The sequence below is a fragment of the Choristoneura fumiferana genome, chromosome 19 (assembly GCF_025370935.1).
Source record: "Choristoneura fumiferana chromosome 19, NRCan_CFum_1, whole genome shotgun sequence".
Lineage (NCBI taxonomy): Eukaryota > Metazoa > Arthropoda > Insecta > Lepidoptera > Tortricidae > Choristoneura > Choristoneura fumiferana.
Genome location: NC_133490.1, coordinates 10259031 through 10285496, shown reverse-complemented (window position 1 = coordinate 10285496; position 26466 = coordinate 10259031). Strand labels below are relative to the sequence as shown.

General features: G+C 36.9%; 1 protein-coding gene and 1 pseudogene across 3 annotated transcripts in view; both read right to left on the bottom strand.

Annotated features, from left to right (window-relative positions):
* The window catches only part of LOC141438861 (uncharacterized), a 73748-nt gene extending 51517 nt beyond the window's left edge, over nt 1-22231 (bottom strand). The window contains exon 1 of one of the 2 annotated variants that reach the window (XM_074102903.1): nt 21990-22231. The gene's annotated coding sequence lies outside the window, so the exon portion shown is untranslated. The remainder of the gene's footprint in view (nt 1-21989) is intronic. The other variant, XM_074102902.1, reaches the window with a different exon arrangement.
* Nucleotides 1-26361, bottom strand: part of LOC141438580 (uncharacterized) — a 48257-nt pseudogene extending 21896 nt beyond the window's left edge. The window contains exon 1 of the transcript XR_012452490.1: nt 26356-26361. The product of XR_012452490.1 is annotated as an uncharacterized protein (transcript). The remainder of the gene's footprint in view (nt 1-26355) is intronic.
* Between the last annotated feature and the right edge of the window lie 105 nt (nt 26362-26466).

The following is a 26466-nucleotide window of genomic DNA, read 5'->3' as shown; positions in this document are numbered from 1 at the left end:
TCAAAACTCGAAGTTTGTGTCGTACGATCCTCTGACACTTAGATTAGATTAGATAGATTTATTTATTACCTAATGAAAAATACATTATAAAACATGTCAGGTAATTATAAGAAATTCACAAAAGGATCGTCACATTGTATACAAAATATAATAATAGTAATAGGTATATGATAGCGGTAAATTAAAAAACATTGTCAGCCAAAATAAAAAGAATTAAATTTAAAAATAAAATAATAATAATAATCCTGGGTAAAAACATGGTCAAAAAGTTAAAATTAGGTACAATGTCAAGACGATAAAATTAAATACAAAATAAAAATAAAAATTAGTCCACAACAACAGGACAAAATATGTCAATACTTAATTAAAACAATAAAAAATTACAGTCACAGAATGTGGCAATGTCAAATTACAATTAAATACACTGAAAAGAAAAATAACAATTAAAATATAAACAAATAGTACTTAATGGTACTGACAAAATAATCATCAGTCAATTATTTAAATTTCATTTCACTGTACTCATTTACTGAGTACAGTGATTTGTCCAAAAGAAGTTTCTTGAGTCGACGTCCCAAATGTCTCATCCGAACATTCACTTTTTAAATCTGCGGGTAGTTTTTCGTAAAACCTAGGGCCTATGACGCGCGCGACTTATACTGAGCGAGAGGGACCGCACGACAAGAACTTCGAGTTTCGAGTTTCGTAGTAGCCCTGCAGACAGTGCCGGACTCTCACCGGATAAAAAACCCTGCACGCCCCACGTCCCCAACTCCCTGGAGCTTACTACGGGTGGTAGGAGCTAATTGAAGGTGTATCTCATCTATGCACCCACAGTCTTGCTTCAGCCATTTGCTGAAAAGCTGAGAGAGAGCATGTATTCTTTAGTTGCTATGCGGAGTGTTTTTTTTGTTGATCCCCATTGATTTCTTCCTGGACCGACCCTAGCCCTTTTTGTAACGAGTATTGAGGCCTTCTTAAGCCATATGCGGAAGTGAAGTGGAAAAAGTTTTTTTTTTTTTTCAGGAAAACTAAATACTCATCGAAACATAAAAAGAGCTTCCTCGATACTGAAGACGAAAACAGTTCTAAATAAATCTCGTCGGATAAAACTAATACGTGTTCCGTTTCCTAGAATAAATTCTTAAATGAACGTGGGCGAGAATTTCAGAGCCTTCGATATTATATCGAATCACTTTATCACCGCAGATGTAATACCTTGACCGCTATTCGTTCGCATGACATCATCCAAGTTTGCTTGCTTTTTTTTTTGCACGCCACCCTCTCTTTTCGCTCTCGCTGGTAAATGTTGTCGTCTCACTCTCTCGGTAATTAAACACTCCATTTTTAGTGGATCATAATGTGTTCTTTATTTTTGAGGGTCGTATTTTTTAAAAGGATGGAGTTCTTGGTATAGTCGTTGTTACGAATTTTTATTTGGTTTTTAGGCTCCATGGGTTGAAAAGAAAAATAAACCGGGCAAGAGCGAGTCGGATTCGCGCAGCGAGGGTTCCGTAATAGTTGTACAGTACGTACAAGCAGAACGTCGCTCGGGACTCGTTGGTTTTCTTCGTTTTTCTGAAGTTTCAAATGAGAAATAAAAAAGAAAACCGAGCTTATAAGTAGGCATTATATGTATAAGTAGGTATATACTATAGCTAGTGCCACGAGAGAATGAAGTGAATGACACACACACAGCTACAAAAAGAACTGACTGCACAAAAGGAGAATGAATTAGATGAATGAGTAAATGTCAAAATCCTGCTGTCATTCCATGTTCTTGTGTGCGTGACTTCAACTCTGGTGGCACTACCTATACTTACTAGTGTTAGCAGAGCCATATTAAGTAGAGCCTTACTGTAGCAGCTTGCTGGCTGCAGTACAAATGGGCCGGCTCGACCGGGTTAGTACCACACTCCTACAAAGTAGTAGTAAATGAAATAGTAGTTTTTTGCTAATGCGTTTCGTACGGTGAGTGGGAGATCCGGAAGCCCAACTCCCCTCCCCCCCTCCTCCTTCCCCCTTTAGGCCGGCAACGTACCCGCAGTCCTAATAATGCTGTAGGTGTCCATGGGCGGCGATGATCACTTACCAATTACCATCAGGTGACCCGCGTGCTCGTTTGCCAGCTATTTTAAATAAAAAAAGCAAAATATACGCAGTTCTGATCTAGCCTTAACTGTAGCTAGCTTGAGTAATAGAAATCAGCGAGTAAGTATTACAGTTACCATATGACGTCACAGCGTCTTCCTCAAGCAACCTTCTGACTCAGCATCATCTGAAGGCCCGTTGTTCGCGCTAACTTAGATCATTGCCCGTTGCAATTAATACCAGTACCTACTGCTACTGAGAACTGTGTGTTAACAATGTTATATTAACTGTTAACCTCTTTATCGTGAAGCTTGGGTTATCATTGGTCCGCTAACAACTAATAATTTATTTTATTCTGATGATAGGTACCTACTTGGGATATTCGCAAATATTCTGACAGCACAATATTGTACGGTCAAGGACTTCAATTCATTTTCATTCTTCAAGCCACCATGGAACCTTTTCAAACGAGAAGTCATTACGATTTTCCTTGTTAATTAATGCGTTGTCACTAAGACGTTTACTGTGCAATTTTGCTATGGTGGCTCATAAAGTCCTTGATCGTACTAGGATATTTGGTTACACGCTCATTCTAATGTCAGTTAGTCCCTCATTCTGATCAGAGGGACGACAGAATTACGTGTAACCCTCAGGGACTGACTGACGATGGTCCAGATTGATGAATATTCGTCATCATCATGTCAGCCGAAAGACGTCCACTGCTGGACATAGGCCTCCCCCAGGGCTTCCACTCAGACCGGTCTTGTGCTTTCCGCATACACCGCGATCCCGCGATCTCAACCAGGTCGTCGCTCCATCTTGTTGGAGGCCTACCGACAGCTCGTACCTACAGTAGGTAGTATCGACAGGAGGGTCAACGGACGCCATTCGAGATTAAGATTAAATGTTTTCAATATACTCGTATCTGTCAATCCATTTTGAATGACAGAAGACCAGAATCATGGACTGAACTGCCACCAGATGACCAGATTGAGCGTGAATAACAGAAGTCTGGGGTTTTATGGATACCAGGTACAGTTTTCTATCTTCGATCTCAATTTTTATGTTTTTGACATTTACCGGAAGAAAAAGGGTCCTGTACTTAAGGTACCTATCTATGAATATCCAGTGTTGGCTGTTTGTTAGTTGAGCCTCTTGCAAAATGCACACAGTGTGATGTCTTTAGTCTTTTTATCGTGATTACTGATATAGGTAGACTGACAGACATAAAAAATTAAAAATTTCAGACTACTCATTGGTTGCAAGTTGCAATGTGCTATAAAAGCTACCTTTATACCAAAATTTAAGTCCCTAGGACAACCAGAAATTTTTGAATTGAGGTTTTTCGGTAAAAGTACAATTTTAAGAATTTATTTGGAAATACCTTCTCCCCCTTTTCATCAAGCTGCATGTAATATCTGAAATAAATACATCTTGCTCTGAATCGACGGCCCAAAGAGCGTATATGCTTATCAGTTTGCAGAAATATATTTCCTTTATTTGTAAGGAAACATACCGATAAGGTCCACTTCCTGCTCGGTATCGGACAAACTCGTTTTCACAGGCTGCGCGGGCGCCACGGAGCTCATTAGACGCGTTATGCAACATGCCCTATTGTAAAGTGCATAAAATGCATCAATTTATCCGAGATGAATCCACACGAGCCGCTGCGAGGGTTGATAGTTTAGTTGAAGGCGAAATGGGTTATAGGTGTTCCTACCTAGGAACATTCTGCTTTTCGCACTTCGATTGCAAACTAAGTAAATGTTGTATATCGTGATAGGTATTTCATACTTGTGAATTTTCGAAATCATACGGTTGTGATAGAATTAATAGTGGAGAAAAACTATTTTGACTTAAGAGTGTAGGATATTACTGCCCTAAATTCGTTTTATATTATTAGGTATAAGTACACGAGTCCTTTACCATATTGGCCGCCGCTGTAACGTAATACATTATAATGTACAGTACTCATAAATTAAAATAGAATAGAATTGTCTAATTGCTACAACTTTTTTTTACAATTAAATTAAATAGCAAATAAATATAATTATAAAGGTACAATGTAACTGAAGCATTTAAAATAGCCTCTGTTCTGAAACATACTGATCATGAAAATGAATATGAGCGACATTATTATGATATTAACAAGCCTTAATTAAATGACATCACGAACCAATGACATCATGAGGTCGGCAGGTTGACAGCCAGTTACGGCCATACGAAGCGGGTCAAGTTTAACTGTTAAAGTGAACTCGGCTTATCTCGAGAATAAGGAGCTCTGTGACTTATTATAGTTCGCCTTATGGGCTTATGCGTTACCTTGGCTACTTACTACTAATTCGAAAATCGAAGTTCCTATCGTAGGTACCTACTCTCACTCTCGTATTAAATAATATTAGCGCCTGGGGGACGGCAAGGTACGAAACTCGAATTTTGCATAAGAGCATAAGATTCATATATATTCTAGTTTTTAAGTTGTCTTTTTTACTAACACGATATGGATTCTTTGAGTCTGTTTTTTTTTATGGGCCTTGGTTAGGAATCCAGTTGCGGGCGTCGCGGTTGATTACAGAAAGTAACCCTTAATCTGAGAAAATTCAAAAAAGTTTATTATTCGCACCTCGTCGTTACCTTCAATATATAGTCCAAAAAATTCTACATTAAAAAAAATACAACAACAAAGTCTTGAATCATGTAGCATCAGCCAAATATGTGGTCTACCACCCTAAAGTTGATAATCGTTTGCATGTCACAAAACAATAATGCCCAATAGACGTGTCGTCAACTTGAATTATTTGGATGAGATGAGGTACATTGTGGTGAACACTGCCAAATTAAGGGAGTTACAATTTTTTAGTTTTGGGTGTGTAAATTTATGTTTTATGGACACGCACGTTTTGACCGTGCCGTGCCCGCTTTTAGAATGGGGCGGACCCATTTCTCATCCTTTGGGTTTCGTAAAAAACGACTATATAACAGCAGCGCTCTATATTGCTAAGTTGCTAACTACGAACTCGGACTCTATAGCTCTGCGGTGCGGAAGTCAGGGGGCAACCACCACTATTTCCCCAGGACGATCGTCATAAAGGTCATAATCCTTCATCCGATAATGACATTAAGTACCTCCTTCTTTTCGTCATTAATCCTTCATACGCACAAATCCACACGTATCAATTCAGCCCAATAACTATATCTCTCAACAAAGAAATGTTTCTTCTGAATTAAATTTCAAATAATTCAAGTCAACCACGCACGGGTCAATATAATGTAAAACAACGAAGCAATCTATTAAAACGACAAGGTACAAATTAGTAAACTACTTACTCTCAACGTTGACTGTTTGATTGTAAATAATTCAATCATTTGACGGACATCCACGCCTCATACGTAACTCTTACACGACCTTGTCAACGCTAGTTTAATACAATCGCACCTATTATAGCTATTACACACCTACTGTACAGCCTACGTTCCGAATATCACTTAGATGAGGTGGATTAGAGCAAATAGAAGATATATGAAGATACTACATGATCATAAATAAGGTCAATGCGATGGCAGTTGAAGTTTTTGATATTCAAATTCAAAATTCAAATCATTTATTCAGTAAATAGGCCGCAATGGGCACTTTTACACGTCATTTTTTTTAAACTACCAGCGCTTTCGGAAAGACCATCATTGCCAAGAAGAATGCACCGCAAGAAACTTGGCAGAAAGTCATTTTTTCATAAAAATATAATTACAAATAAAATACTTAAAAACTATATTATTACAATTAAAGAAAAAAAATACAAAAAATAATAATAATAAAAATACAGGGATGTATGGGGTCCCTTAGTTACAATACTAAACACTAACTATATCTAAACTATATCTACGTTCAGTGGAAGTGTAGAATGCTTCCACCGTCATAAATTTTAACATAATAATAACAATAATTTAGTTCTGAAATATACATTTCAGGTCAAGTAACCATTAAGCTTTTGGATTTCGAAGGCAAGTTCACGTCTGCCGCCCCCAAAGTTAGCTCACACGCACTCATGTCATGCTCTGAAAGCAGAGCGGTACCGAGGGCATGGTATTTGCTTCCGTTCCCATAAGCTCTATGGGATCGTCTTGGAAACTTCGACGTCGCGAGCCTGTGACTAGAATTTAAACTAAAAATATAAAAATTTGAAATCTATAAGCTTAACAATATATAGCCTTAAACATAGCAAAAATGTATAAAGTCCCTGAGTTAATAATAAAAATTATTATACAGCAAGGGGATAGACCACAATTACCTATAAATTTAATGTGAAATGCTGTCAGTACTATTGTATAAGTAATATTAATATGGATTACTCGTACTTCCGCGTGCGAAGACTTCGGTAAAGTCTAGTTAAGAATAAATTAACCGCCATGATTGTTAATTCGTTTTCAACGGCTGGCTAACGTGTCAAACTATGTAAATGGCGGAACGGTGGCTGCGTACGGGCAAGGGACCGAGGCGTGGGCGGGCGGCATTCTGAAACCGATCCGCCCACGCCTGGTGAACTACTGGGGAAACGAAAGTTTACGCTCGTTACAAACTGGTGGGCTCTAGCATGCGACCACGAAAGCAAAGTCAAACAAATGTATTCAAATCAAAAAAAAAATAATAAATAAATAAATATCATGGGACACTTGACACTAATTGACCTAGTCCCAAACTAAGCAAAGCTATGGACACTGGGCAACGGATAAACATAGTTATATAGATAAATAAGTACATACTTAAATTAATATTAAACATCCAAGACCACACAACAATTATTCGTATGTATTATTTATACAAATATCTGCCCCGGCCGGGAATCGAACCTGAGACCTATAGCGTCGTAATCAGGTTCTCTAACCACTTGGCCATCCGCGGTCGTCAATCAAAATCAAAATGTTTATTCTGGAAGGACACATGTCACTTAATACTACCAGAGCTTTCGGAAAGACCATCATTGCCAAGAAAAATGCACCGCACGAAACTTGGCAGAAAGTATTTTTTTAATTAATGTCATCAGTCCATGTAATCAATTAAGTAAGGGTGAAGACCAAAAAGCTTCACACCTTTATAACGCAACTATTTAAAATTACTATTTGTTTTTCATTGTGACATGAAAAATTAATCATACATTTGTATCCGGATAATTTTCGTGTCACAATGGAAAAAAATAATAATTATTCTTGTTGGTCTTCACCCGTAAATCTATAAAAAAATAGGTTTAATAGATATGTTTATTATTTATTTAAAAAATAATCCTGTAACGGCAGCTCACAGAAAAAAAAATAAAGTAGTTTGCATAAGCGTTTGTTTTTATGTTTAGTATTGACCTTGACTTACAAAAAGCAGGAAAACAGACGCTTTCCTCAGAAAACCACTAGTGGTTTTAATAATTAGGTCAGAAATTATTATTTCCAGTTATAAACGTTAAAGTATGCCACAAACGTACAAGGTTGCGCGCACGCATGCCGATCCAAAATAATCTGAGAGCTGAAACCAATGGACCTATTTATTACAGATTCCAGACCAAATAGTTATAACTGTGATACTAAGTTGATCTACACATTCCAATGTTCTCTTCTTCTTCAAAGTTGCTACTTGCTCTATGACAGATGTTTTTGGTTGGGGATTGGCAGCGAACCTGCATGACGTTCTGGGGGGAAATAAATAAATGAAATAAATTAATATCATGAGACACTTTGACACCAATTGACCTAGTCCCAAACTAAGCAAAGCTTGTTTTTAACCGGCTTCAAAAAAGGAGGAGGTTATCAATTCGGTTGTATTTTTTTATGTTTGTTAGCTCAGAACTCCGTCATTTATGGACCCGTGGACCGATTTGAATTTTTTTAATATATTTTTTTATGGATAGGTACTAAGTAGGCAAATAGTGTGGTGGTTTCCCTTTGACCCCCACGCCGCATTGCTCCGAAGTTCGTAGTTATACCTTGACAAATTCGTATGTAACATTGGTAGAACCCTGTCGGAGGGAGGCTCTGTTGCCTTTACCAATATTTTTATGATAAGTGCGGCAATGGTAACTGAAACAGGCAGCGGCGGTCTTAGGGGGTGGCGAACAGGGCAATCGCCCGGGGCCTCCCTCTTGCAGGGGCCTCGCGGAACAACCCAAGCAAATTTCAAAAAATATATTTTTTTAGCTATATTTTCGCATCACATACTTTTCACGAAGGACAAAAGGGCCTCGCAAAGATCTGCCGCCCGGAGCCTCGCAAGAGTAAGGCCGCCGCTGGCAACAGGGTTCCACCGAGTGTCACGCACAAACTTGTAAGTTATAGCACTATAGTGTTGCTGCCCACTGTCATATCAGGTCCCAGGTTGAGATCAGTGCTTAACCGATGACCACGACCACTATATGTCAAGAATGTAGTGATTTAGGATCTTCTATCAAGAAGAAATAACTAAATTCTCCCTTTTGATGGCTAATATAAATTAGTATAGGTAAAAAAAAAACTTAAGGAAATGATCTGTTGTATACAATGTACCTACCTATTAGTAGGTAGTAACCGTGTCCATGTAAACTAATTGATGTTTCAAATTCGAAAAATGACTTGAGTTTTATATCAATTCTGTGTACCACTACTACATACACAGGTCCTTATAAGTAATCAGGTCCTTATAAGTATTGCGTTAATATACCAATCATTTACATTTGACAAATTTATTTTTAAATTACATCACGGCATTTAATTCTTCACAACAAAATGAATCACAAAAACAATTCCAGGATCCAGTAGGACCTTGTTCTCGATACTTATGTCTGCATCACAGCTATTTCAGTGGGCAATTTATTGCGAAAACAGTCGAAACCGCGCATGCGTCAGCGCAGAGATGCAGTCACCCTGACGGGTAATATTGTAGGTACTTTATTGCCTGGTAAGGAATCACCCTTAAGTTTCTTTTTTGTGAACATCGTGACCATCTCCGGCCTGTACTTATACATATAATATATACGTTTCACTAGTGCACACAAGGTGTTCTGGTCCTGGCTTTACGCCGAAAAAAAAATTCCCAAATTATTAATTTCCCAACTGTTTTAAATCGGCGAACGGTTTTATTACTGAAACTGTATACTATTCAGGATATATTTCAGGACAGGACTTTCCTGTAGATCCCTAACTTAACCTGTTAGTTTTATAACAACCCTGAAGTAATTTCAGTTTAAAAAAAAATCGTCCATATAAAACAGTTGGGAAATGAATTAATAAGAAAAAGGATTATTGCCGAAAAATTAGAGAACCGGGCACAAATTTCTTCAAACGATGGACCATGTAGGTAGGCGTAAATCGGCATCGCGGCCGGTTGCTACGTTTTGTTTTTTGCAAGTAATCTGCAACATATAAGTATACAATGTTAATAGGTGTACAAATGTCTACTCGGTGTAAAAAATATTTTCTTTTTTTTGCTGACTGTAGGTAGGTACTTGAATTGTCATCTACGGATAATAATTATTATTCGTAGATTGTCATCAATTCCAAATAATCCGATCCCCAGAAAAATGTGAAAATCGATGCGTAAGATTTAATCTTAACAAACCAATAAATAACAGGCATTGCGAGTTATATAAAAGAAATGAAATGAAAAACACAGACAAAAAAATACCAAAAAGAAAATAAAAAGAAAGGGTTAGTTACAATTTGAAACTGTTTTGTGCCCGAAATGGTCCCGCCTCAGCATAAATGCAGACTCCTCGGATGGAGGAAACCATAATTAAGCTAAGTATCTCGATTCAGTCTTTGATCTAGATCTAGACGAGCACGCGGATTGTGTTTGTGTGCTTTGCATACCATAAACCCTACAATAATTAGAAACCACTAAATTCAGATGCGTACACTAAGTATTAAAATTAAGTAGACCTAATTACGAGTACCTATACGTTGGTCATTGTCATTACTGCATATTTTTGAACTGGACAAGACTACAAAGGATGTTAGTCATGCCTTATTGATTTTTGTGGTTAAAACTGACGAAGACATCGTAAAGAAAAGACACCGACGGAATAATTCATGACACTTCGTCATCACTGTGTGAACGTTGACCAAAAACTGTATTTTTTAATCTTTTGCTCACCAATAAAATGGCGCCAACTCTAGCATGCCGTTAGAAGCAAATGACTCTCAGACTCGAGAAGTTTGACGATTGATCACTTGACATTTCATTTTATTTTATTTTAGTGACTTTAAAGTATAAGGTGTACGTTATGTCCGTGCTGAACCTGAATGTGGAAGGAAAGCTGTCCAGGATGACTTTGGCTTCATCTGTACTTTTCATCAGGTGTTATTGAGGTCAATCAAGGGTCAGTTCATGTCAAAAAACAGTAAAAAATGCGTCGGACTGGTCCAGTATAGTTGAAGCATTTGCCAAGCGAGCTCCAGGTTTCGCGGACCCCCCCACGGCCCTATCTTGTCTGTAGGTAAGGTAGCAATGGGCCCCACGCAGCCTAGATCCTATAGCTCTTGCGACATCAGTCTTGGAGCCTGAGTTTGTGGGGAGCTACTCGGGCCATTTCGGCCCAGTCCAACCCTGTTCACTACGTCTCATCCTCCACCTTTCCACGAGCAACCTCAATAACCTCAATCCCAAACCATCCTTGAGTCAACAATTACACTGAACAATATTCCAAAAACAATGTTTTCACTCGCGAACAGGGCGATGACATCAGCTGCGCTAATATTAAAACTTGGCTGCCATCCACATCGCGTCTCGCAGTGGCGGTAGCAATGAATAATCTAATATGACATAGGTTAGAGTTCGTCTGACAATTAACCACCCACGTCTAGACTTACCCCTATTCATAAACTTAACAAGCCTATGTTAACTAACAAATGCTTTGTCCCTTTCTAACAAATACAAATGTCGAAGTGACAGATAAGGACAAACGAATTTTAGCGGCATTTTAACTAAAATAGGTATGATTGTCGTTTATGAATAAGGGGGTAAAGTATAGGCACGAGAAATCAAGTTAAGTCTAGCTAAGGTCGAAACCTGGAGCGCTTGAGTATTTTTCCTGACGATTATTTGTAAATCTCACCATCATATCACATCCACTATCCACTCCACTGTTGGACAGAGGTCTCCCCCATAGACCTCCAGTTGCTTCGGTTGGCAGCGCACTGCATCCACCGTGAACCCGCGGCTTGAACCAGTCATCTGTCCATCTCAGTAGGTATAACAGGTAAAATGTCCCTATCGTCAAAAGTCAAGGACGTTATCTTGGTCTTTTGTTGACCCCGAACGTACATTTGCCTTCTGTAGCTGCTACCTTAGATTTTTGTTGGGGTCGACTGAATAAGCATTGCCCACGATAACAGTATGTACATTGGCGTAGCTAGGTAACCAAAGACCCTGGGGCAAAAATAAACTATAGGACCCAACTAAACTATTTAAAATCGTTTGTTCCGTATTCGTCATATTCCGAATTCGACGTACTCCAGATTTGTCACTTATAGTTTGTAAAGAGGCCTAGGGGACCCCGTCTAGCCCTCCGGTAGGTAGCTATGCCACTGAGTATGTACAAGTAAGTAGGCATCTAAAAGTTAAAATACGTGTGTAACAAACTTCTCCCGAAATACCTCGGTTATTTGGCTCAAGAAACCATTGTCTTTTAAGGTCAAGGCTCTCTTGATATTTTTGGTGTAATATTCGGCGACCTTATCATTGTTTAAATGACAACTACAATCTCTTCAATTGTTAATTTCTTTGTGATACCTTCCGCATAAACAGACCAAAAGCCAAGGGCAAGGAGCACTGGTGTTACCAAAAACTATCCTGTACTTTGATATCCACGGTACATGCACAATATACGTACTTAGTTGTGTATATTGTGGTACATGCGTATGGGTGTTAAATGGTAATGACAGCACTTAAATAATCCTACTTACATCATAAAATGTTAAAGTTTTTGATAGTGTGCGTGTATTCGTTACTATTCACGCCAAAACGGCACAGATTACTTAATAGTTACTACGAAAACGGATTAGTTTGGATGTAGAAAGTTAAATCTTTTGAATAACACAATAAGCTGCTTTTTATCCCGATGTTCCCACGGGATTGCCGCTATATGCTCGAACCACTAAGTCTGTTCCCCGTGCAGCGTGAACGAAATCCACGACCCACGATCAAATCTTATTCCTACGGTTTTTTTGCGTCGTTCGTAAAAGGTATATTACGTCCTCCGTTACCTCCGCTACTTAACCCTATCCTGGGCATGCACCCGCCAATCGAGCTGAAAAGCGCTTGGGTCAGCCCACCATCTATTCTCCTCTTTGGTCATGGGTCTTGGGTCTTGAGTTGGGAGTTTAGTAATATCCTGGAAATTAATTCAATTGCCGAGTAAAACTGTGTACAAGTATAACAAAGTGAAGGTTAAAACAATTTCAAATTTAAAAACGTGAATTCTTGTGTATTCATCAAACACGGCTGAGTCACGCTAAATGCTTTTAACATGTTTTTCTCTTCGAAATACAATCATAAACCCCTCGCCGAAAGAACAAGATTTTCCTCTTACATCGTCCTTGTTTACACATACTTAATACAAGATGTGCCGCCTAAGGTCATTTTGGATTCAAACATTCAATGAGTTTATTCATAGTGTTTTACTAGGAATACTGATGTGTCATTTAGAGTTAAAGGCCAATTGTTGTGTCAATTGTGATCCAATGCCAAATAGTACATTGAGTTAGCTGTAAAATGCGTTAACACTAAGTAATGATATGAAAACAAGTTGAAGGTGATTAATTCTGTATGGTGGCGCCTCTTATTGTGTTTTGCTCTTGTATCTATGGTTATAGGACTTTCAAGGATTTTCTACCTTGAATACTCGTGCTCGTGTCCCAAAGATTTCTTCAGCACAGTAGTGTTAGCAGTTTGTCTTACCTTCAACTGAATGCAACTATCTTACCTACCAATAAGTGGTTAAGACATGCCAAAGTAGTTAGTTATCGTTTACATTTGCAAATTGCAGAAAGATGTCTCCAAAGTTCAAGGACCGTGCCGCTTAAAACTGATAAAAAAGTAGCTCATTGAAGTTGCCTCTAAGGTCACTATTATAAAGCGACTAAATCTCAACTGTTTATTTTAGATGATTCAACAATTTAGGTAAGTAAGTATATAAAATAATTACAGACACTAATCAATCAGGAGTCTATCCCGCAGCAAGCACCATTAAATATCGTACTGTCAAGTCAGTCAATTAGGCCGCTTCTCGGAAGTGACGCGGCAATCTATTTCGATGTACCTGTCGCGTGCCAAGTAGGCCTCATGTCTCATCAGCTGAGTCTGCGGATGCGGAGGTGCGCCCTCGCATCATGCAGGCATCACAGCCCTGTGATGCCTGATGCTAATACAGTGACCATCAGAAATATTGGATGATGCCATATCTATGCTCAAAACAAGCACGTATCATTTTAGTGCCAAACGCGGCACTGCCACCCAACATTAAAGGAATGTACGATTAGATTAGATTAGATTTATTTATTACCTTTTGAAAAAATACATTATAAACACATGTCAGTTAATTATAAGAAATTCACAAAAGGATCGTCGAAATGTATACAAAAAATAATATTATACAATACGTCCTATGATATACCACGTAAAGAACTATACTATACGAGCTAAGTATAAAGATTGGTCCCAAAGGAAGATCAGCGCCGTCCGTAAGGTTGGCATTATAGGTAAGTACTGATTTCCCAACCATTTCGTGACGTGATACACTTTCTCCATGAAAATGAAAAGAAAAATGATAAAATATTTATTTCACCATAAATTAGTTAGTGCACATAATCAATATGTGGGTCATAATCCATGTTCTCATAAATTCACTGAGTTGAAGTACAATATAGCAAATGGATAGGCCGCATCGCTCGAAGAACAGACAACCGTTATGGAGAAAGTACCTACTACCTAGCGTCTACGAACCGAAAGACCTGCGTAGAATCAATAAATAGTTACATTTTAGTGGATTTTATCGTAAAATAAAAAAAGCAATTACAATTGTAATAAAATAAATATCTAATTATGTAGGCATGGGACCGAGTCTTGTCGCTTGTCGGAAAACGAGTATGCAAATTGCAGCAGACGTGAATGATGTGCATCTATATTCTGTAAAGATGTTGGCTGTTCCGCTCACAACAGTTACAACCGCGAATAAACAAACATAATATTTTTCTCAAAAATGTCCGTAAAAGTTGACATTGTTCTTTACATATCAGAAGGTGAAATGCATAGTTTATGGTCAGCGAAAAATTAAAAAGTTAAAAAGATTGCAGGCGCGCTAGCTTGATAATAATGAATTAGCGCGCCTGCAATCAGTCACATTTTTTTATTAAAGTTAAAAAGGCCATGGAAATGTTGGCACAAGTCGTATACAGCCAAGTCTAATGGCCGGTATCAGATATTTTGTTGGAACTCCGGACTTTTTCTAATGGGGCTGAAATAGCTTGTGGTGTTTCTGGTGGAAAAATACACCTGCTGATTATTTTTAATGAAAAAAGGCGGGAAAGCATAAGAAAAGTATTGGAATAAAAAAATTTTTTGTAATATATCTTGAGAAAAAGTTGATTATATTTCAGAATTATTCACCATTTTTGAGAAAAGCTTTATATTACTCTTGGCTGGAATAGCAATTGCTGGTTTCGTATTAGTTAAACGGACTCGCAAGCGTCGTCCGTTTAATAGTCATACTCAGCCAGCAATTGCCTACTTCCAGGCCACGACAATAATCTACTATTAAAGACATAATATTAAATTCAAAGTTAGTACATTAAATTTCGCACTCCAAAATTCTGGTTAATCATATAGGCTATTGGTATTCATATAGGCTGAGTCTCGCGATACTTCATGTTCAGTCTACCTACAGGAAAATAACTTAGTTGTCTATATTAGGTACTAAGCTAAGAACCCTTCTCACCTTGTACTTGTCTCTATTTTTTGGGTTTTGCAAGATTTATGTGTCTATTGTTTAAATGTTGCGAATGTCGCTAGTAGGGGTTCCGTAGTCGGGTGTTCCTCGTTGGATAGATGGATTAGATATATAGGTATTTGTGGTTGGATAGGTACAGTAGAAATATTATATAAACATACTTACATAAATAAATATCTGCCCCGGCCGGAAATCGAACCCGGGACCTCAAGCTTCGTAGTCAGGTCAGGTAAAGTCTTTATTGTAAAGGAATACATTTGAACAGGACTAAAAATGCTCAAACTGTTAAAGAAAGAACAACTAAGTACTTCAATTGGAAAAGTCAGCGTGAAAACGATCGAAAAAACTATATTCGCAAAACACTAATTATTTTTTTACAATTCTGCTATTAATTCAAAACAAGTTTAATAGGTATCAATTAATTTCAAGGGGTATTTTTCTCAAATATCAAAAACAGTTTCCCGCAGCACCAAAATTTTTGCTAGTATGTAGGTAAAAAACGTAGCAAATAGTCAAAAATGTATACTTACAAATAAATATTAGACATAAATACAATAATAAATCAAGTTGTTTGGTTTAACGCAACCCTAACTATTCGGCAAAGTCAAAACCAGTCTGCTGCTTTAAATTCTGGACGGAATACATTTTTCTGGCGGTCAGACGATATAACCTTGGCTATATTTACGACTACGCTAATTTATCTCCTATTCTGTTTACATGCAGAGCTCCGTTGTATTGCTTTAGATTGGCTTCAAGTGTGATGCAATTTTCATTCGAAATATGCTGCAAACATTAGAATTACAATCTTTAAGTATTTTTAAATATGTAGGAAATCTTACACATACATATTTCTACGACAGACAATACGATAGGAACAAGTAATAGAATACAATTTAATTCAACTTATGCACCACTGTGTCGAAAATTTGATTCGATAGGTTATTTTGAGGTGGTTTATTTTAGTGATTTGATCATAAATTACCCTAACTAAGAAGACAAAGGGGCGAGATAGCTTAGAACAGGGTTTCTTAAAGATGGTGTGCCAGGTCCTGTAGCAGCTCAGATAAATTTGTTTTCATTTGATTAAGCCCATTAAATGTAGGTATGTAAACTATTTTTTCCTATGATTTTCCTCCACAGTTTCCATGGAATTATGCAAAAACACGCGACTGTGCGACACAAAATAAATGTCTCCATTCAGCGTTCAAGAACCCATCCTCCTTTTCTTTCTTCTAAATTTGTCAATAAAATCGTTTTTAATTTAGTAAATTTCTCTAGTTTCTCTAGATTGTATAGGCACACCTATGGCGATTTTGACATTTTTAGCATTAAGATGAGCATTTACATTCAGAAAGTATCATTTGGTAACCTGGACCTGATGAAGAAGACCATGATAATGGAACACATCTAAGCTAAGTAATGCTCGCTCGTCTATAAACGATCATGATTAATATACCTAGATAAGCGACTAAGAAGAAGCTTTAAGTTAATGATTCTTTCGAACTGATATGATGCTGAAGCCAGAAGGTAGGCAACGGAACTCTGTTATAAAACAAAGCAACTAAGTTGTGTTTGGGCTTAATAGAATCGTTGTGAGATGTACTTTGGCTACAAATCACTAAAAAGTGAGAAATAAAAACATTTTTTTAACAAAAAAGTAAAACCGACTCCAAAAAATAAAAAAAAATAAAAAAAATGGAACCGACTACAAAACCCTTAAAAATATTTTTCTATGTAGGTACGTACTAGCTCGAAGTCGGTGACTCAGCACGAACCAGCAGGAGAGATTGAATGAATCCCATAGTATGTAAAAGAGGTAGACGAGTATTGTCCCACTCTTGCTGGCTCGTGCTGAGGCACCGACTTCGAACTAGTACGTACCTAGAAAAATACTTTTTAAGGGTTTTGTAGTCGGTTCCATTTTTTGTTATTTTTTTTATTTTTTGGAGTCCGTTTAACTTTTTCATACTTATAAGAGGATGGAGTCACGGGCAACAGCTAGTAAAATATACATATATGCATATTTAAGTAAGTACTAATTCAATTTTGTACCTAGTCGCTTTAATGGCGCATACAGAGTCATACACTAGGCATATTCGCTAAGCTAATAGGTATATTAATTGGTGTGACAGACTATAAAAAAGTGAACAGTACTTATCTACTTATACTACTTTAACTCTGGCCATAAATATATTTTTTATTATTTTAACCTTTTACTATTTAAGAGACACGTATTTATTGATATAAGTAATTAAACAGTCCTATTATCATGCCAAAATATTTATTTATTTATCTTAGTGTACTACGAGTACATAAGAAGTCGTATATCTGTATATGCCTAATAGTTTTAAATATTACCTAAGTACAATTACTTAAGTACTACATACTAAAAATATAATTTACTTACTTACTTGGTGATTTTTAGCCACCATCCAAATTTCAATTCATATATAGCAGTGGCGTGGCTTGGTAACCAAAAGCCCTGGGCAAAAATAAACTAGGCCCCAACTAAACTATTTAAAATCGTTTGTTCCGTATTCGTCGTGTTTCGAATTCAACGTACTCCAGATTTGTCATTTATAATGTGTTTTTTCGAGTCCGAGGGGCCCCCTGAGCTTGGGGGCCCGGGGCACTGCCCCGTCTAGCCCTCCGATAGCTACGCCACTGATATATAGTCATTTAATTTCGTTAAGAGGACATAATTATATAGGTAGGTGTAGGTACCAGGTGTAAAAAATACAGTTTGAATTTTGTGTCGTTCATGAAATTTGTCATGTCGTCGCGTCGCGTCGGGCTGAATTATAGATACTAACAATTTGGATGTTAATAATCTTTCATTGATACCGAATCAAATGCTCTTTATCGCTAGAATAATCTTGACGTTTCGACCACACTGCAGCGGCCGTGGTCACGAGTTTGCCTGCAATGTGGTCGAAACGTCGAAGTAATTTCAGCGATAAATAGGTAAGTAGTATCAAATCGTAATATATAAGCAGACATTTAAGCAGTTATATATAACGCATTTAAGCAGTTATTATATACTTAAGTGAAAATCGCGAATATTTTGATGGTGACACAAAATTTGGATATGTTGTAAGGTATGATAGGTACAAGTTGTAAAAAGTCTTAGTAGGTACTTCGCAGTATCCAGCAATACTGGTACGGATTTTAATGTTTCATAGGTTTCCATAGGATACAGATTTTAATGTTTCATGACAGCGGCAAACTAATAAAAAGGTAACAATAAAGAAAGCAAGAAAGAAGAAGGCAAGAGACTACTGAGCGTAAAATAGCAAATTTATCTTAAAACCCATCTCAAACCCGTAACCTAAGTTTTAGCATTTTCCTTCTAAGTATATCTATAGTGTAGTGTGGTGTAGTGTAGTCAATCCAATAGTCACATAATATGCCTCATTCATAACGTTTTACGATGCAGCTCTCCTTGAGCAAGCAACACCAACACACGCTTATTATTCGTAAGCCCTGTAGGTGTCGTTCGCACATCCGCTAGACTATTTTGGTTTTCTTAAAAATAGTTGCCTTGGCAACGTTGGGAGCTGGACAGTCGAAATGACTTGAATACTCGAAATACAGCGTCTAAAACCTGTTTTGATGGAAACGTGGAGACTTTGGCGTTTATCTTTGCGAAATATCGAATGTCTACAGAACAATAAAGTTTTAGCTCGCATTTTTCATCTTCTATCTCTATAAGAGCAGCACGTTTTTAATAGATAAGTATATCTGTGGCATCATATGAAATAAAAATCATTGGGTACTTAACTAGTTTAAAAGAACTACGCGTATACACATTACATATATAATAAAAACAGACGATGAGAAGTGACTTAATTATATACATACATAGGTACCTATTACTATGTAGAATAATGCAAATGGATCATATTTGCATTTATAACTCTTAAATCTTAACATTATGGTCTCCGAACGACATCAAATCTAAATACGTACCTAACTAACATCAAAATTGAGTGCAGTGTATACGTGAGCACATCTCAGAAAACAATACTTCATTCAACAAGTACAAAGTAGACAAGTAGCGTAACAAATTTTCATTTGAAGCAGTTAAAGAATGTGTACCTAAGTCATTCGTTACTATGGTGAAAATTAGTTCGCCAACTGGCCTTTAGATTGACATTAATTTTTACAAGCTATAAAAAAAACTGTCAGTACTTTACCGAATTACTTTCAAAATACCTTCGCGGCCACAAACTAGCGCCCTTGGTACATAGATGTCGATGCTAGCGCCTTAAGTCACAATATACAATACACGTAATACATATACGTATACAATAAACGTAAAAAAGTGCTCAGCAACTACGAAGCTCGAAGTTCGTGTCGTGCGGTCCCTCTGACACTTAAGTATACTATTTAATACGAGAGCAAGAGGGACGGTACGATACGAACTTCGAGTTTCAAGTTTCATTAGTAGCCCTGCAGAAGCGTTTCAATTTACCCGCCGTTCCCCTGTGCTACCACCCAAAATCTAATGATAATGCCCATGAAACAAAAACCAATTGCAACCCTATAAGAAGACGAAGTTTCCTTTTTCCTATATTCCTATTATTATTTAGTTTGACTTTTACTATTACCTACTTATTCTGTGGTTATTACATTATTGTCGAGTGTTTCGTAACACAAGGGAAGCGGTGGTTGAAACGCTAACAATCACTTACAGTCTGTTCATTATAGGAATGGCAGAAGGAAAAATATAGGCTCTTTATAATGCACGCTTTAGGAAGTCATTTTCTAAATTGCAGTTTTTTAGGACACGGTCTAAACTAAATTCTAATTAAAATATCGAAGACGTCAATATTAGTTTCAATTATTTATTAACTAGCTGTTGCCCGCGACTCCGTTCACGTAGACTTCGTTTACTATTCTATTATTAAATTACTATGTATAAATATTGAGTTATTTTGTAAGTTGCAAAGTAACCTTGCAAAGTACTGAAAATTATGACTTCATCTTATTACTTCTTTTATTAATCATCATCATCATCATTATTATTACGACTTCACAAAAAATGTTTAGAACCCTTCTTCTGTGACCTTCTAGAGTCCAATGTTATCCTGAATGGACTATAAGTAATTAAATTACTAAGTTTTTTTAATACCCACGCTCATTAAACTATTAAGTTTAATCACAAATCTACTGTTTTATTTTCAATTATGTAATGTAATGTCACACGTGTTGTCCCAGTCAAGCATGGAAGGTCGACAAGGCCACAGAAAGGTCCGCGCCGAGTGTAGCGAGTGTTACTTCTCCAATGTCACCAGACTTTTTGTGATTGTTTGGCAATACCATTTCTTAGTCATGAAACTAAGATGATGTGCCAACTTCATCGGTATGTCACGAATCTATTCAGGATTTCCTACTGTGTGTAAACATACTGATTCTGAGAACCGCCTATTCCTAGATACTCAGCGAAGCTCTTATTTTTAACCCCCGACGCAAAAAGTGGGGTGTTATAAGTTCGACGCCAATGTCTGTCTGTGGCATCGTAGCTCTCAAACGGACGGGCCGATTTCGATGCGGTTTTTTACGTGAAAGAGTTTCCTGGCGGTGGTTGTGGTTGGCTGTTTCAATCAGTTCAGCCGTTTTCGAGATATTGAACTTTGAAATGACAATGTCAGGGATTTTCAACTATTCTAAGTTGGTTAGGGTATCAGGGTATAATACAAACGGATCGGCTTAGAAAATGTCGCATCGTTCGAGTCAGTCGTTCTGTAAAGTTAGATTTTGAATGTTGCTTTTATGTCATTAAATTTACCTAATTAACTAACAAGTAACTAAACATTTTTACCTAACTACTCCGCTATCACGCTACCAATCAGCGTCGTATGATGTGTTTTTAAACAGGTTTTTTGTCTAGTTTCTGATGTTGAGTCTGTGTGATTATGTTGATGGAGAACTGAAGGAAGGTGGGTTTCTCGATGTAAGTTTCGTGCGTGTGATCAGAATAGCAAGGTAAAAGATGCACTTAGTTCATCGGAATTTATAAAAAAAACGCATGAATTGATGATAAATTAAATAAATACTAATTCACAAATACAGAGGGGGAAATACCAAACTGTGTACTCGTAACCATACCCAAATAAACTTACTTTGATTACAGTGTTGATTACCTATATAATTAATACCTAATTATTCTGTGTTTTTGTCAATTTTATTTCTCGAAAAACCTAAACAGAGTCTGTCCATAGGAAAAAAGATGAAAATATATTTTTTAAACTGACTTAATAAATTATAAATGTTGATTTGTATATTTATACGTATATTTATTTTTATTCGACTAGATGGCAAACGAGCAAGTGAGTCTCCTGATGGTAAGAGATCACCACCGCCCATAGACACCTGCAACACCAGGGGGATTGCAGATGCGTTGCCAACCTAGGGGCCTAAGATGGGATACCTTGTGCCAGTAATGTCACCGGCTGTCTTACTCTTCACGCCGAAACACAACAGGCAAACACTGCTGCTTCACGGCAGGATTAGCGAGCAAGATGGTGGTAGCAACCGGGCGGACCTTGCACAAGGTCCTACCCCCTACAAATTATTATATTGTAAATTATTCTAAAAGACGTTAAAAACATCTGTGCAAGCCATTATAAAGTTTTTTTACTTTTGGCGCCATGCCGAATAAAGATTCTCGTTATAATTTAAGCAGCAATAAAACGGAAACTATCCTAGAAAGTCTCGCTAACTTATTTAAGTTATGTAGTACAATACCGTAGTGCACTTTCCAGCCTCCGGCTTGGTAACTAGTATACCGCGTCCTAGACGAGCCTAGAAGGCACAGCCTTATTTGTCCAACTAACGGCTGCCCCGCCATACAAGGCCAACATTTTATCTTAAAATTCCTCTTCCGGCCCCAATTCAAAGAAAATTATGCAAAGTAAAACGCGTAAAAATACTCACGCCTTGTTTATCCTTGAATTTTAAAATTCACGACACAGTCACAACTTTTTCAAAAGCCACAGATTAAATATAATAAAAACCTAATTTGACACAAACAGCACTATTTAAAAAAAAAGTACTTTTTTTTCGTTATGTTTCGTATTTCGTCGGTTCGAATTTGCGCGATTTGAAATACGTTCGCGCGCGGGACAGTTGCGCGCGCACTTGAACGGAGCGCGGGAAAACTGAACGGAAATATCGGATTCGTCAAGATGACGCGCGACACGTACGAATGCTCTCTCTCTTTCAAGCTTTCTTGAAACGAGACAGCAGTAATATCGTGAGATCATACTATTTTTTGTATGGTTTTTCTTTTGAATCTTATGTGTTCTAGAGGTAGCTTTTAACATGTTTTAACTGTTGCCCGCAACATCGCGGTATTTTGTTTGTTCCAGGATAATAGCTTCCTAAGCGCAATAATTTTTAAAGTGGTTAAATTATATGCTACCATATAAATTTATCTCTTTATTAGGTATTTTAGTTTTATGCGCCCGGCGGGAATAGAGCATATTCCCGGTGGGTATAAAATTCTAGCTTTCCACTAGTTTTTTTTTAATTCTAACCTTTTCCACGAACTAATATGGTATTTTAGTTTTTAATATCACGGCTAAACAAGCCTCTTAATCTAAAATAAAAATAAATCGTAAAATGTGTTGATAAGCGCAAACTCGGGAACGACTGGCGGACCGATTTTACTTGATTTTATTTGTTGTGTTCTGTTCTTTATTGTCAGGTTTTTATGGGAAAAAAATTAGAAATATTGAAACGGGGGCGAAGCCGCGGGCAACAGCTAGTCTCTTAATAAACATGCAAAGAAACACACAAACTTATTGTGTGTGATCATGATCACTGAATACTGTCTTAATGCATTCACTGCCACCGACGCATTATGCGTTTTCGGAACTTCGCCCAGTGCCGCTATCATAAATTATTCATACATTTTGAACGCACATGTGCGTCGGTGGCACCTGTAGAAGTCAGGGGGTGGTAGTAATGTGTTAAGATAGTAGAGAGAGGAGCACAGACTACTCAGAGAAATAATAGAGGAGTGAGATGGGTCAATCGCTGATTGTTGAAATTTACCTTTGAGTATTTATCTAGAATATTTGTAGATAAATACTCAAAGAAATTTACAAAACAATATTCACGAAACTAATGCGCTTTTAAAAAACTCAAGAGATGGCGTTCTACCAGACTTCAGTGATCGTTGGTGTTATTATTACGTAGCAACATGAGCGACTGCGTAGTAGCGACGAGTTCCCATAGATGGCGTTTTTAGCAGCAACTAACTATACTGTGGTGAAATGAAATTGAAATACATTTTTGAAAAAAAAAATACAATCCATCCAATCCAATCTACTATTATTGGCCACTTTTTGGTAGCAGAAGCAGGCATTTGTTTTGTGTGATTTCTTATGTCTTGACAAGGAAGAAGTACCAGAGCAGCTTTTATCTTCTGATACTTACTTACGAAATAATTAAAGCCTGACCAGTTATAGGTACCTACTATCGACTGTAGAAAGAAAGTTGGTAAATTTCAGTTTATTTCGTTACGGATTATCAAGAAAGTCCTAATTTAGCACTTAGCTGGACCGCCGGCATTACCTTATATGGCAATGAAATCGTTCAGCTAGCCAACCAGAAGTTGTTTGTCTGCGCATGTGTGTGGGATTTTTATGGTTGTATGATGTAATTCAGGACCTACAATAATTTCTGAGGCTCAAAAATGTCTCACTCAATAGCAAGAAGAACTTTTATATAGCCCCCTAAAGCAGAAAAAATAAACAACAAGAATAACGAACTTTGTAGTGCTGTGACACATGTAATATACAGCAAGACGCTATCGATATCGATAGTGTTATTTCAACTTTATAAATGTTAGCGGGAAGAGATCCCTTATTAGGGATAAGCTCGCCTTTGTACATCACTGTGTCTGTATATTTTTATTTTTTATGTGCAATAAAGACTTCAAATACATACATGTTTTAATTTGAATATTCCGTTTTAGATTCTACTTTGACAAAATCAATACTATTTGATTTATAAAAATATGTAATAAACCGTTTTGTGCAAATTCGGCTTTATTAAAGACTAAACTGAACACTAAAAGAAACACTGACTGACTGAACTGAACACTGAAAGTAGAAATTTTAAACTTTCCATGCTTAGGCAAATACCTAGTTACACCAAATTTAACCCTGAAGTTTTATGCATAAGGCATCACAGAACTCAAAGATAGTTCCGAAGACGTTGAATAATCATCGACTACAAAGTCAAAGTCAAAACATCTTTATTCAATTTAGGCTATAACAAGCGCATATGAATGTAAAAAAAAATCTACCACCGGTTCGGAAAAACCTCTGTTGAGAAGAATCCGGCAAGAAACTCGACAAGGTAAGTATATATAAAAACGGATTTACAACATTATTAAATGATATTTATACATAATAAGTATTAAAAACGACTTCATTTTTAATGCGGATCGTAATTATTTTTAAATATCCCTGTCCATGTTTATATAATCATTAATTTTATAACATGCCCTAGACATAAATGTCTTCTTATATCTGTAATGTAATAGATTTTAACTATCCGTTTCTTTTATTGGTAATATTTTTTGGAATTTTATTATTAAAACATATACACGATGCAGCACGTTTAAAAATAAACATAATTATTAGTTTAAGATGACAACGAAAGAAGAGTTTTATTGTTAAATTTGTTTACTAACAAGTATAATTACTATCTTATAATACAAGGTGGGGCCTTATAACAGAAGCAAAAAATTAAACCACAGCTTCCACTCTTCGTCTTGAGCTAATTTAATTCTACAACTTTTGAAAATAACTTGTATTATTTATTTATTTATCATTTCACCAAACTTAATCTATCTACAGGTAAATATGCCCAATGCGATAGACAAGTCAGATAATCTTGAAATTCTAGCCATACAACTTCATCACGTCCAAACCACTACACCAATTCAGATGAAATTCGGTATACAGATAGTTTAGGTCCCGGAAAAGGACATAGGATAGTTTTTTATCCCGAAAAATTGCGTAGCTCCCGCGGGATAGCGATAAACAAATTCTGAGCGGGTAGAGTCGCTGGTAAGGGATAGTATTAAATAATATTGAACAACCTAGGTCAAATTCGGCACAAAATTATTTTTATTATAGTTTAAAGTTTCATTGGACACGCAATGTATTGCGAAATCCGTTATTTTGTTACATCACAGGTGATGTCATTCAGGCTATTGGATGCCGTACATTGAAAATACCATTGAAGTTGTTTGGAATAAACATTATGATAAATTGAAAGTTGCTGATCTAAAGTAGTTCCATTTGTGTAGCAGAACCTGTGCTTTAATTTTTTGCTCCTGTTACAGGGACCACCCGGTATGTAAAATTCTTGGGTCAAAAATATTTGTGACCGAACTTCTTCTAAATGGCTTGACCGATTTTTATGACTATTTTTTGTGTATATTCGGTAGGTTTGAGAATAGGATGTAAACAATTTTTTATACTTTTACGCGCACGGAGTCGCGGGAAACAGCTAGTATCTTATAATATTGATAAGTCCAAACCGGGTAAGTATCATTATGTACATTTAATTATTTATAAGAAAATTAAGATGCTTCAAAGCCAATGCGCATTAATAAAAAAAATTAAACTTCATCATCATCATCATTCCAGCCAGCCTATACACGTCCCATTCCTGGGCACAAGCCTCCTCCCAGAATGAGAGGGCTTCGGTCGTAGTTCCCACGCGGGCCCAATGCGGATTGGGAACTACATACACACCATTGAATTACTTCTCAGGATTGTGCAGAGTTCTTTATAATGTTTTCCTTCACCGTAAAGCTCGTGTTAAATTTCAAATGTAATTTCGCACATGAATTAATTAAAACTTATTATTTTGACAATCTTTTAAACATAAAAATTCACATAAATGTGGCATAATTTTCTATGTCGCCTAGATCCAGCATAAACACGTATTTTACGAGAATGAGAAGTGGAAAGTATTTTTCTCTAAATAAACGAATTTGGTAGTCAAAAAATATGGTTACCTAACTGTCACATCTATTTATACCTAGTACGATATGATGTATTTTGTCATATATTTAGTGCCTAAGATAAGAAGCCTTTACGTAGGTATACGTTTAAAAAGACGCCTACAAACAACTAATAGTTTTTATGGATTTACGGCTATTTATACTGCACATGATTACTTTCTACGTGGTTCTACACCAAATACCATACAACGTCAACGATGTGTTTATCGATTTCGACTTGATGACATCCCTAAAGTTGAATGAATCACTCACCCACATATTCCCGCAATGGTGAGATAATGCAGACTTGTCCCTATTGGCCAGTCCGCCCATGCGGCAGCCGTATCGACCAATCGTGGCGCCGCATGTGAGGCGTCTCTCCCC